The sequence below is a fragment of the Balearica regulorum genome, chromosome 1, assembly GCF_011004875.1.
Source record: "Balearica regulorum gibbericeps isolate bBalReg1 chromosome 1, bBalReg1.pri, whole genome shotgun sequence".
NCBI classification, from domain to species: Eukaryota; Metazoa; Chordata; class Aves; order Gruiformes; family Gruidae; genus Balearica; species Balearica regulorum.
Window position 1 is genome coordinate 72,346,025 of NC_046184.1, and position 10,289 is coordinate 72,356,313.

General features: G+C 41.1%; 1 long non-coding RNA gene across 1 annotated transcript; it reads left to right on the plus strand.

Annotated features, from left to right (window-relative positions):
• The first annotated feature begins 432 nt into the window (after nt 1–432).
• Nucleotides 433–3,556, plus strand: LOC142600074 (uncharacterized). Its single transcript, XR_012833537.1, has 3 exons — nt 433–616; nt 1,210–1,259; nt 2,455–3,556. It is a non-coding gene; the product is annotated as an uncharacterized LOC142600074 (long non-coding RNA).
• The last annotated feature ends 6,733 nt before the right edge of the window (nt 3,557–10,289 follow it).

Consider the following 10,289-nt stretch of genomic DNA (forward strand, 5'->3'; position numbering starts at 1 on the left):
TTTGTTTTTTTTTTTTTTTTTTAATTATTTTCTATCAGAATCATTGCTTACCATAAAAATTGCCATTGCTCTAGTTTATCTCAGAAAGCAATCTAAGTTTATTGCCTTACAAAAAAATTGCAGATTCTGGGGGCTTAAGGCTTTCCTGAGTAGCTTGTCTTAGCACATAACACAACTAAAACCAGGCAAAACGGGGAAAAAACACAAGGCAAGGAAGATGTTTTGCTGCTTGTCTTCTACCACACCACACTGCCACCAGCATGGCTAAATGGTCAAATGAGATGAGTTTGTAGATGAAGAACAGCTGGTAATAACTAAACCAGAGGGAGACAGGAGAACACTTGCAGAAGTTTGATCCCAGGAAAGTTGTGTCTTTGCATTTGTTTATTTCTTTTCTGATTTTTGCAGGTCTTTTTACATTACCTTTCCATCAGGTTACGTAGTTGTTATCATGCAGCAAATCAGAGGCGATCACAACACTTGATTAAAAATAACAAATCTAACCATGATTTTTTGGATGTCAAAGAAGTAAAATTGAAAAGCCTACAGGGGAAACGCAAGAGCGCTGTAGAGACACCAGCAGGGAAGAACTCAGATCAAGCCACAGAAATGGCAGGTGAGCAGCCTGTCTTAGTTTCACAAAGTTTACCACACTGTACTGCAATCTGGCTTGTGTTAGGTATTTGTTAAAGCCTGCACAGTGCTGTGAGGGTGCATGCTTTATTTAGCATGGGTTGTACCCTTTGGTAGGATAATCTCTCTGCAATTTAACTGATATCAAATCTGGTTTCCATAAAATCAAAGCTATGAAAGAGAATTTAATTATTCATGTCAGGGCCCTGGGAGGCCCAACTGCCCCAGCACGCTCCCCAGGGCTCCCCCCGCCATGCGCGCAGCCCAGGACCCGCTTCAGCGCCGTCTGCCCCGTGTCCGTGGCTGCTCTGCTGGCCCAGTGTTCCCCTGCAGCCCCAGACCCCCAGGGAGCTGCCAGCCCACGCTGCACCCTGCCAATGTGCTGTTACGATTTCCCCAAAAGATAGGATTATATTTCACACACACCCCCCCCCCCCTTAAATTAATCTCAGGGAAGTATTCACAGTCTCCTATCTCTCTGAAACGTCTGTCTTACTGCATCATACTCTGAAATACAGTACCTGGAGGCACTTGATGCTTTCAAATACAGTAATGCCTCTCTTCTTCATTCCTCAGAGCTAAAGACCCAGAACCTTTAAATGTGCCCAGAATGCTCCTTTCACACAGTAAGTAAAAATACTTTTAAAAGCCTGTTTTTATGATACAGTTAGATATAGTTACAAGCAAGGATTGAAAACATTACCAAACTTAACTCTTAAATGGTGTTTTTCATTGGTGGTCTTTTTAATGGTGTCAAGAGAATAAGATAAAATTAAAAGTACAGGGAATAAAACTTCAGCTTTTTAATTTTGATAATTATAGATAAGTTTAATTGTGCTAAACTGTCTATCTATTCTGAGAGATACATCTGGAGGACTGCAACTACTGCTAAGCAGAGTGAAAATATAAAGGGAAAATTAAATAGGGGCATAAAGAAACTCTGAAGGTTCACATTATGCTGTTAGTGTGAATCGCTAAATCACAGGATATTTTAGAGGTGAAGAAAATAACACAGATTTATTAACATATTTCATACAAGTAGTAGTAGTCTCATTTACATGAATATGAGTTTTTACTGAGTGTAAATGGCAACATTCCACAAGTTCTATTTCATGTGATGCACATCTATGCCGTATTTCACAAGTACTGGTAAACATCCAGTATGTTTGCCTGGTTTTTTTTCACCTATCAGAGCATACAGATATGTTTATAGTCAGAAGTCTGTCAACCAATTATTTGGACTTTAAAAATACAAAATTTTCCATTAAAGCCTCCTAAAAACTGTCCTGGTTTAAATTAGCTCCTATGAAACCTGCAACTGGCCTCACACTCTGCTGGTTCTGTGCCCTCTGCTAAGAAACGGGCCTTCTCTCATCCCAGTTTATCCAAAAGTCTGACAGATCTGGGTGCATCAGAGAACAGATGCAGCTTTTAGGCATCTAGGGGATGCTAGTGAAAAAGCTGGATACTGCGTCCCCCTTTTATGTACCAGCAAAGCTCCAGCTCAGATGTGGTCGCCCATAGATGTGACTGTATGTAGGTTATCACCAGGGCCGAGACAAACTGACTCGTTGTGCATCTCTGCCAGCAGTCTACGAGTGCTCTGTGAATATTTCATTCAATTATTTTATTTTGAGATTTTTAGTTTGTTTTTGAAAAACTCCTTGATTGTGTCTTATAGACTGTTCTTAACAGTATACTTGACTCCTATCTCTGCAAGTGGACAACTGAAACATTTTGCTAAAGTCTCTTCTCTTTACAGTTTCTTGTTTAAGTTCTATCTTAAGAATTCCAATGCCTTTTTCTTTACTTTTTTTCCAGACTTCATACTAAAAAGCCCTCCAGCTGAGTTATGCCCCTTCGTCATGGAATTCACACCCCACCCCCTCCACTGACGCAAACTTTGGAGAGCAGCTCTATAGAGGGTAACCTAAGTGCTGCCTCCAGAGCTAAGTGTGCTGTCCTTGCTTGTTATTGTAACATTGATATACATATCTCCCTTTCCTCATTTGTTATACCCTAATGTCATTAGGACAAGCCTGCAGCAATTTTAAAAGCTGGCTGCACAACCTCTTTGACGTCATTACAGAAAGGTCTCGACTGCAGACCCTGCATATACTGTCTGTGATATAGTGTATAAAAATCCATGTCAGTGCTGGCTCTGGGGGAGCACTGGAAATGATTCAACTGTCTGGAATGGGCAGATGGCTGCTATCAAAGTTTTATTATCACCATCATTATTATTACAGTGGTTTGTGATACATATTGAACTTTCAGACTAGTGTTAAAGCTCAAGTATTTGAGCAACACTTTCTGAAATTCAAATCTTTCAAATCCTTTCCAATCTGAATCCAAAAAGAAGGAGTAAGTTTAAAGCTAATTAGACAGATTGCTTGGTTCCACTTCCAGCTTTCAGAATAATTATCTCAAAATTCTTGTTCTCGTGTAAACACAACTGTTAACTATTTTTAATTGCCTTGATTTATTGCAGAATTTAAATTCAGTACATGTTGAATGTTCATCAGGGTGGAAAAAAAAATTGAGTTAGTTAAGGGTCCATATGGATTGGATTGTCTACCATGGCCTCTGTTTGGAAAAGCTTATAGTTAACCTAGGCTAATAGATACTGCCTGCTGGAGGCATCCTCTATAACTAAGGATATTGAGGAATATAGGATTAATTGGTACAGGTTTCTTTTAAACAAATGAACTTGCAATGTGAGTAGATTTGCTGGGAATTCTCCAAGAGTGACATCTTGTTTTTATCTTGTAGCTGCTGCCTCCATTCTGTTGGGTGTATATGCATTTCACCTCTCATTATTTTCTTGTGATACATCAGCAGATGGCTGAGGCTTGTTCTGGTTCACCCTGGTAGTGGCTCAGACTGGATTGTGTTGGTTTTCTGTCACTGCTTTGTACTTGTCTTTGGTTTTGTCTCTACTGCTGTCCCGTAGCTCACCTGTGTGAGGTATGCATAAACCACCTCTGCTCGTGCCTTTGCCTTTTGTGATTCCTTTTGTGATTCCTTTTGTGATTCCTTTTGTGGTTGTATTTAGTCAACGACCTGAATGCAGTGGCGTTGGCTTTCGGATTCTTTGTTCTGGTCAAATTTCCTATTTAACTTGGTGTGCTTTTCACTCTGCAACTGGCCTGTCAGCAGATGTCCCCTCAGCAGAGGGGGCATGTTAATTCAATGGCATATTAATTTCTATTTCCAGGAAGGCCAGGATTGCTAAGAAGACATCTTCTCCTGTTTTTTTTGCCTTCACCATCAACCTCTTTTCCTCCACATAGTGGCGTCTCGGGCAAAGTATCTAGTGGGCATACTTTCATTTCTTATTGACTTAGAGCTAGTTTGTATCACAGTTATCTCCTCTTCTTAACATCATCTTCTCCAGTACCTTCATAATGCCCTGGAGTCTTTTTCAGTGTCAGGGTCAGTGTCAGAAACCCTGTCATGCACCTGAAATTGCTCTTCTAGCGTAAGTTGGGTCTGATATGCGCTTTCACAGAGACAAAGGGAAATAGAAACAGTTTTCATTCCTCCTCTTCCTAAGTCTGGGTCTATTCTGTCTTCTGTAACAGAATTTTGTATCCAGATAAGTATAACAGTAATTACATATGTCATCACACTACCCTTCCTCTATGCTACAGTGGTGAAAAAGTCCATTGCAAATAAAATAGTCCTCCTGATTTTGAAGGGGGCAAGGAAGGTAGCTCTATCACCTGACTGACTAGAGCTGCTGTGCTGTGCATTCAGCACATTCACTTATAAACGATACTGAATGAAGTTTCCCCCTAAACCAGCTTTTCCCAGGCATTGATTGCCTCCAGTGACAGAAGCTGCAATCTGTAATGGATCTAGAGGTCAGCTTCCAGTGACGCAGTTTTGAGGAACATGAACAGTCTGAGCTCCAGAAAATCAATCACAGGGAAATAGCTTCCAGTTTGTAGCCAGCAGAAGTGGTGGCAGTGGTGGGGCATTGTGGGGCACTACCCCACAGCTTGTGAGCTAAGTGTCTTTTCCAGAAGAGCAGGGTCAATCCCTCCACAGCTGTTTGGATGCTGTCACCTGTAATCAGAGATAGCTGAGCTGCTAGAAAGTTAATGTGAGGAAGGACTAGTGATTGCCGCGAATGTTTCCTTTTCCTCTGTCATAACCGTCTGGAAAGCTACTCTTCTTTATACCTGGCTTTCGGCAGAATTGGCTGTGTAACTCTCAGCGGTGCCAGAGCTCATCTCCTTCTGCTGTTCAGGGAAACTCACTGTGTCTCAGCCTCGTTCCTCCCCTTTGCTGCCTGCAGAGCATGGCTCCGTAGCGAAGGTCACAGGCACCGCACATCTCAAACTGGGAAGGAGGGAGAAGTGTGTGTTACTCACTATTCCAATGCGACTGCTCTCAGAATCATTGAACATATCTTATCGCACTACATTTAAGTGGAAAGGAATCTCCTGAGAGATTTAAAATAACCTAATCACCAAGTGAAGGCAAGTTTAGTGAGCCTACATCTGTGTTGTTTTCAATTAATATGTCTAGTGACCTTGAATGGTTGTCCAGGAAGCTGTGTCTGTATTGCCTGAAGTTTTTCTCAGACTCTACTCCCACTTGATAGCAGGCAAAAAATATATTTTGCTGACATCTTTCATATACATTCTCTTGTCTTACCCCAATAATTAACATGACAGATAGTGGCACGGAGAGATAAAATGGCCCATGTAGACTAATTTACACAGTGCTTAGGGTTCAATGGATAGCTTACTAAGATATGTGTCCTCTCTCCTACCCCTTCACCTAAAATATTCAGCCTGACTTGGATCCCTACATGACAGCTTACTTCTATGGTTGTGCAAGCATAAGCTACTTGTCAGATGTGTATCTGACCTTGCTTTCAGAGGAAAATGAGGCTGCAAGGAGATTTGCAATCAAAACCAGTCAATGATGAGATGAAACTGCATAAGAAGAATTGACTCAAAAGGATAAATGAACTCAGATTGAGTTGTGTAATGCTGCAACTGGCCTACTAACCGCACCCAAGCTAGTTCACTAGCAGCTAGTTCAGGAAACTCCTTGCTTATTTCTTGGACAACTGGCTTTTGACACACCTTCATAGGATGTGCACGGGGTGGCCAGCTTTCCACACCCTCTGAGCTGTATGCCCAAATCTTCTTATGATCAAGACCACAGACACATATTTCTTGAGCTATGAGAGGGTGATCTGGAGGAGACTTTCCCAAGCAAGAGATGATGTTAACTCCTGAGAGGTCCCAGCACTGCACTCAAGAGAAGTGTCTGGTGTGCAGCTGAGTCCCACAGCAGGCTGGCAATGTCTGCCGTGGCAGCTCCTTCTGGCCCACCTGCCCTCATAGCTGGGGATGTGGATTGCCAAAATGTGCTGCTCTTGGTGACGGCAAAGCCATGTTTAGACTGCTTGTAGACAGCATCTGCTTTGGCAGCAGTAGCTGGGTCTCCTAGAGAAAAGAGATCTCCCAGTGAATGGAGAAGTGAATGAAAAGGGAATTCTTTTCTGCAGAGGTCACATCTGTGCCAGGCAGGTTAGCTCATAGCCTAGCCATATCCAGCGAGTGGTATCACTGCGCAGGGCTCCTGAATTCCAGCCCTCACTCAGCAGCCTGTTTCTTGATTGCTCATTCATCTCCAAAGACCGCTATGGTGGGCTGGAACTGGGACAGACCATTCAGTTTAATTCGACTGTGAGCCTGGAATCTACATGGTCTGAGTTAAGTGTGTTCTTGAAATACATTTGGCCCAGATCAAAGGGAAATAAAGCAGAGTTTGCATATTTTGCTGTGGGATTAGAATCAGAGAAATCTGAACAAAAACAGAACAGGATTTTTTTTTTTATATGTTTGGATTTTTATTTTTTCATGGAAATCCTGGCAGACTGCTTCTTTCCTATTCCTTTAAAAAACGTTGGCACTTGACCTATTTTCTTCTCAGGTTTACGTACATACAGCATTTTCTGTAGCTCGGGAGAACATGTCAGCTGCAGACAAGAAGAAAAAAGCATTAGCCTCATAAAATTACAATATGGTCTCTGAGTCTGGCTGGTGACCATGGTCTAAAAGCCACAACAGTCAGGACACAGGGTCAGTCATGAGAGACACTTAATATTCTCAGACCTGCTCACATAAAGAAAATCATTCCTTTATGAACAATGAAAATGTGTGTGTATGCACACAGGTTTAGTAGTCCAGAACCAGATGTATGATAGGTGAGGTAGCATTTTAGGGAAGGGGGAGGGAGAGCAGGGGAAGGAAGGAGGGAAGGAGGGAAGGAGGGAAGGAGGGAAGGAGGGAAGGAGGGAAGGAGGGAAGGAAGGAAGGAAGGAAGGAAGGAAGGAAGGAAGGAAGGAAGGAAGGAAGGAAGGAAGGAAGGAAGGAAGGAAGGAAGGAAGGAAGGAAGGAAGGAAGGAAACAATGAGGTGAATGAGGTGCTCAGGAAGGTGGAAAACTTTCTTTCTGTAACAAAATAGTAGATGTTTAAGTTGGGGGGTCAGTATTTCATAGGTATCTAATTTCATGGATATATAGCAAACAGTATTTTTGTAGATGCTAGAAATATGTCCTTGTGTACTTTTAAAAGCCCTGCAAAACAAACAGTACTGGGATTTTAACTTATTTGATTTGCTGGAGCTTTAATGTTGAAAGAATCCCAAAGACCAAAAGATGACATGGCATTTGAAAGAGATAGATGAATGGGACATCCAGTGTATGGACATTAGTTTTCATTTGAGATTGTTTGGCTGCAGCCCTCAAAAAGAACATTTTCATCAGTTATTGCTCAATTAGAATTTAAGAGTATGGGAAAAAAAAGGGGAGGGGGGCAAAAATGACTCTGTAATACAGTCTCTAGATATAGTTAGATTTTTGGCCATCTTGGTTTCCTGGTACTCTGTATTCTACACACAGTACTGTGGCCAGAACAAGCTACTGTAGATGTGAGAAGAAAATGCACATCATCCTGATCTAAAGCACATGTCTCAACCACTCCATCTTTCCTCAGAATTTAGCCAGTGGTAACACATTAAATACTTATAAGTCCATTCAGCACAGGGCTGTGTTACATATGTATGCTGGCCTATTCATTAAAATTCATGAGTAGTAGTGCCTTAAACTTGCCTACTACAAGGATTTTTTTGTTTGGATAGTCCAGACAGGCTCATAAAATCCACCAGTGCTTTATATTCTAGATCCAACTCTGAAACAATAAAGTTCCTTAAAATCACATATATACAGAACTAAAATAAATGCCACAATATAAAGAAAACCGTCAAAGCCCCACACTGTATTCTTAAACTTTCAGGTTTATCATTCTCTGTAAGGTTAGTATCTGTGCACTGACTGAATTAAAGCAGTTCTTATATTTCATGGCTGGAGTTCCAGTAAAAGTGGAGCATGATATGAAAATATTTTCCTGTCCATTGAAGACTTTATGCATAGCCTCAAAATTAATCTGGAAAGAGATTTTTTTTGAAGAAAGGCAGCATGAATAAGTGCTTAAACTAGGCTAGTAGGATATATAATAGACTGCCACTAATCCATTTGGCTAATCCATCTCTTTTATTGTTCTCACCTGAGAAGAGGTCTTTTTTCTTCACTTCTCATGGAAGGTTTAATGTTGGATTTGCACATTCTACAAAAGACATAACCAGGTGTATAACATGACAAACGTGTAATCCTGCTGATGTGATAACCACTGTGAATGAGATTTCGGACCTTGTGGCAGAGAATCGCCTGTGACAGCTTAAGACTGAGTCTGCAGGCAGGTTTATGTCTAGAAAGGCTTTGCTTAAAATGATGATATACAGAGTACCTATTGGAACAAAGTGAAGTAACTAATTAATTAAGACAAGAATAGATTATACGAGTTTCCCAGCTAAAATAATGATTGTAAAAAATGGAAGAACCATGGAGTCCTGGATTATGGAAGAATTTCTATATTTTTTTGTATCATGTTTAACTTAAATTCTCATCCAAGATTACCTTATAAATATATACATAAATGCACATGTACATACTTTATTTTATATGTGCAGGCTATAAATTATGCCTTTTGAAGGTGACTTCTGCAACTACCTAGAGACTTTGTAGCAAACCCTGTAAGCTAGAAAATGCAGCAATGATGAGTAATCACTGGTATTTCCATATGTTTTTAATTTTTATATTTCAATTGAATTTATTTTTTAAAGTTCCCTACATTTTCACTCCTACATTTCCTCCTTTTTTTTTTCTTTTTTTTTTTTTTTTTAATCGATAATCCATAGTTTGAACAGCTCTTAGGAAGGTACACAGAGGTTAGTGAGGGAGTTTGATCTCTGGGCATCCCTGCAAGAGGAGATTTGCAGTGTTTTGCACATCAGTAGCAGTAGATGCTTGGACGATTAGTGGAAACGTGCCGAGGAGCACCTTTACTCTTTCCATCCCCTGTGAACCATGATAAGTGACTGAGTGTGTTTATGGGTCACTTGAATTTCTGGTGCTTCCCATGTGCCGTAGGTAGTCTCCACTCTCCTTTTTTTATAAGACCTACACTTTGCATGTCCTCTGTGTTTTTAAGTTTTCTGTCTATCATGCTGTAATGTTCCTGTATTCAGTGCTGCTTCAAGCTAATTAAACCCCATAGCAGTGCAAGCAATACAGTGATGGTGGTGCAAAGCTTGGTGAGTCCCAGCTGCTTCGGTACTTACCCAGCATCTCAGGCAGGCTGGGGGCTGTGTTTGAGTTCTTCATCTCTTCAGCCTCATGAAGAGCACTCTACCTGAGCTGCTGGTTTTCAAGGTGGCAGCTTTGCAGTGGTGGTTGCAGTGGTTTCCGGCAGTGCATGCCCATGGAATTTCTTCCAGATACTTCTTCAAACAGGAAATCTTAATGTGGCATGTAGCAGCTTCTGACTGTCTGCAATTTGCTTTTTGACTTATCAACATAATTTGTGATTTTTCAGTTAATATGCCGCAGACTCCAGTAGTTCAATGCATGTCCAATTCAGCCTCATCCTGGTTGGGAGGATTATGGCAACCTCTGGCAGAAGAGCAAGTGGGAGGCTGGGAGTGATGACTTCTGTAGCTGTCCCAGTGCCAAATGTGATGCAACAGGTTGAAGCTGGTTTGAGAACATCTGTGAGCTGCACTTCAGTAAATGACAATTCTGCAGGTATCTGCTTGGAAGCACAGCTAAAAGCATATTGTTCCACTGGTGGAGTCCTAAATGAGATGTGGTATCAGATTTATTGTCATATGATATTTAATAAGGTAGGCTAAAGGAAAAAAGACCCCTCATTTTTATAGCTACGTGAAACAAAAGGTAAGACAGACTCACCAAGGTTTCCCCTAGCTGTATGCTTTTCTTCTGAACCGTTTAAAAAACAAAGCAATGGACTCTGTGCGGAGATGTAACTCAAAATCCCTTTTCCCTTTCCCTTTCCTTTCCCACTTCCTGATAAAGCTGCTGGACTTTGCAAGTAGCAGAGCATTCTACAGGCAAGGAGAATGCACCACAAATTACTTCATGTGAACATAAAATATTATAAAAGCCTGGTCTTTCTGTAACTTCCTTTCATGCTGTGTAGCCAGAGAAGATGGCATAGAAAAGGTATCTCTCCCTCTGAGCTCTGTCACCTTGAGAAAACCTGGAGCCTTT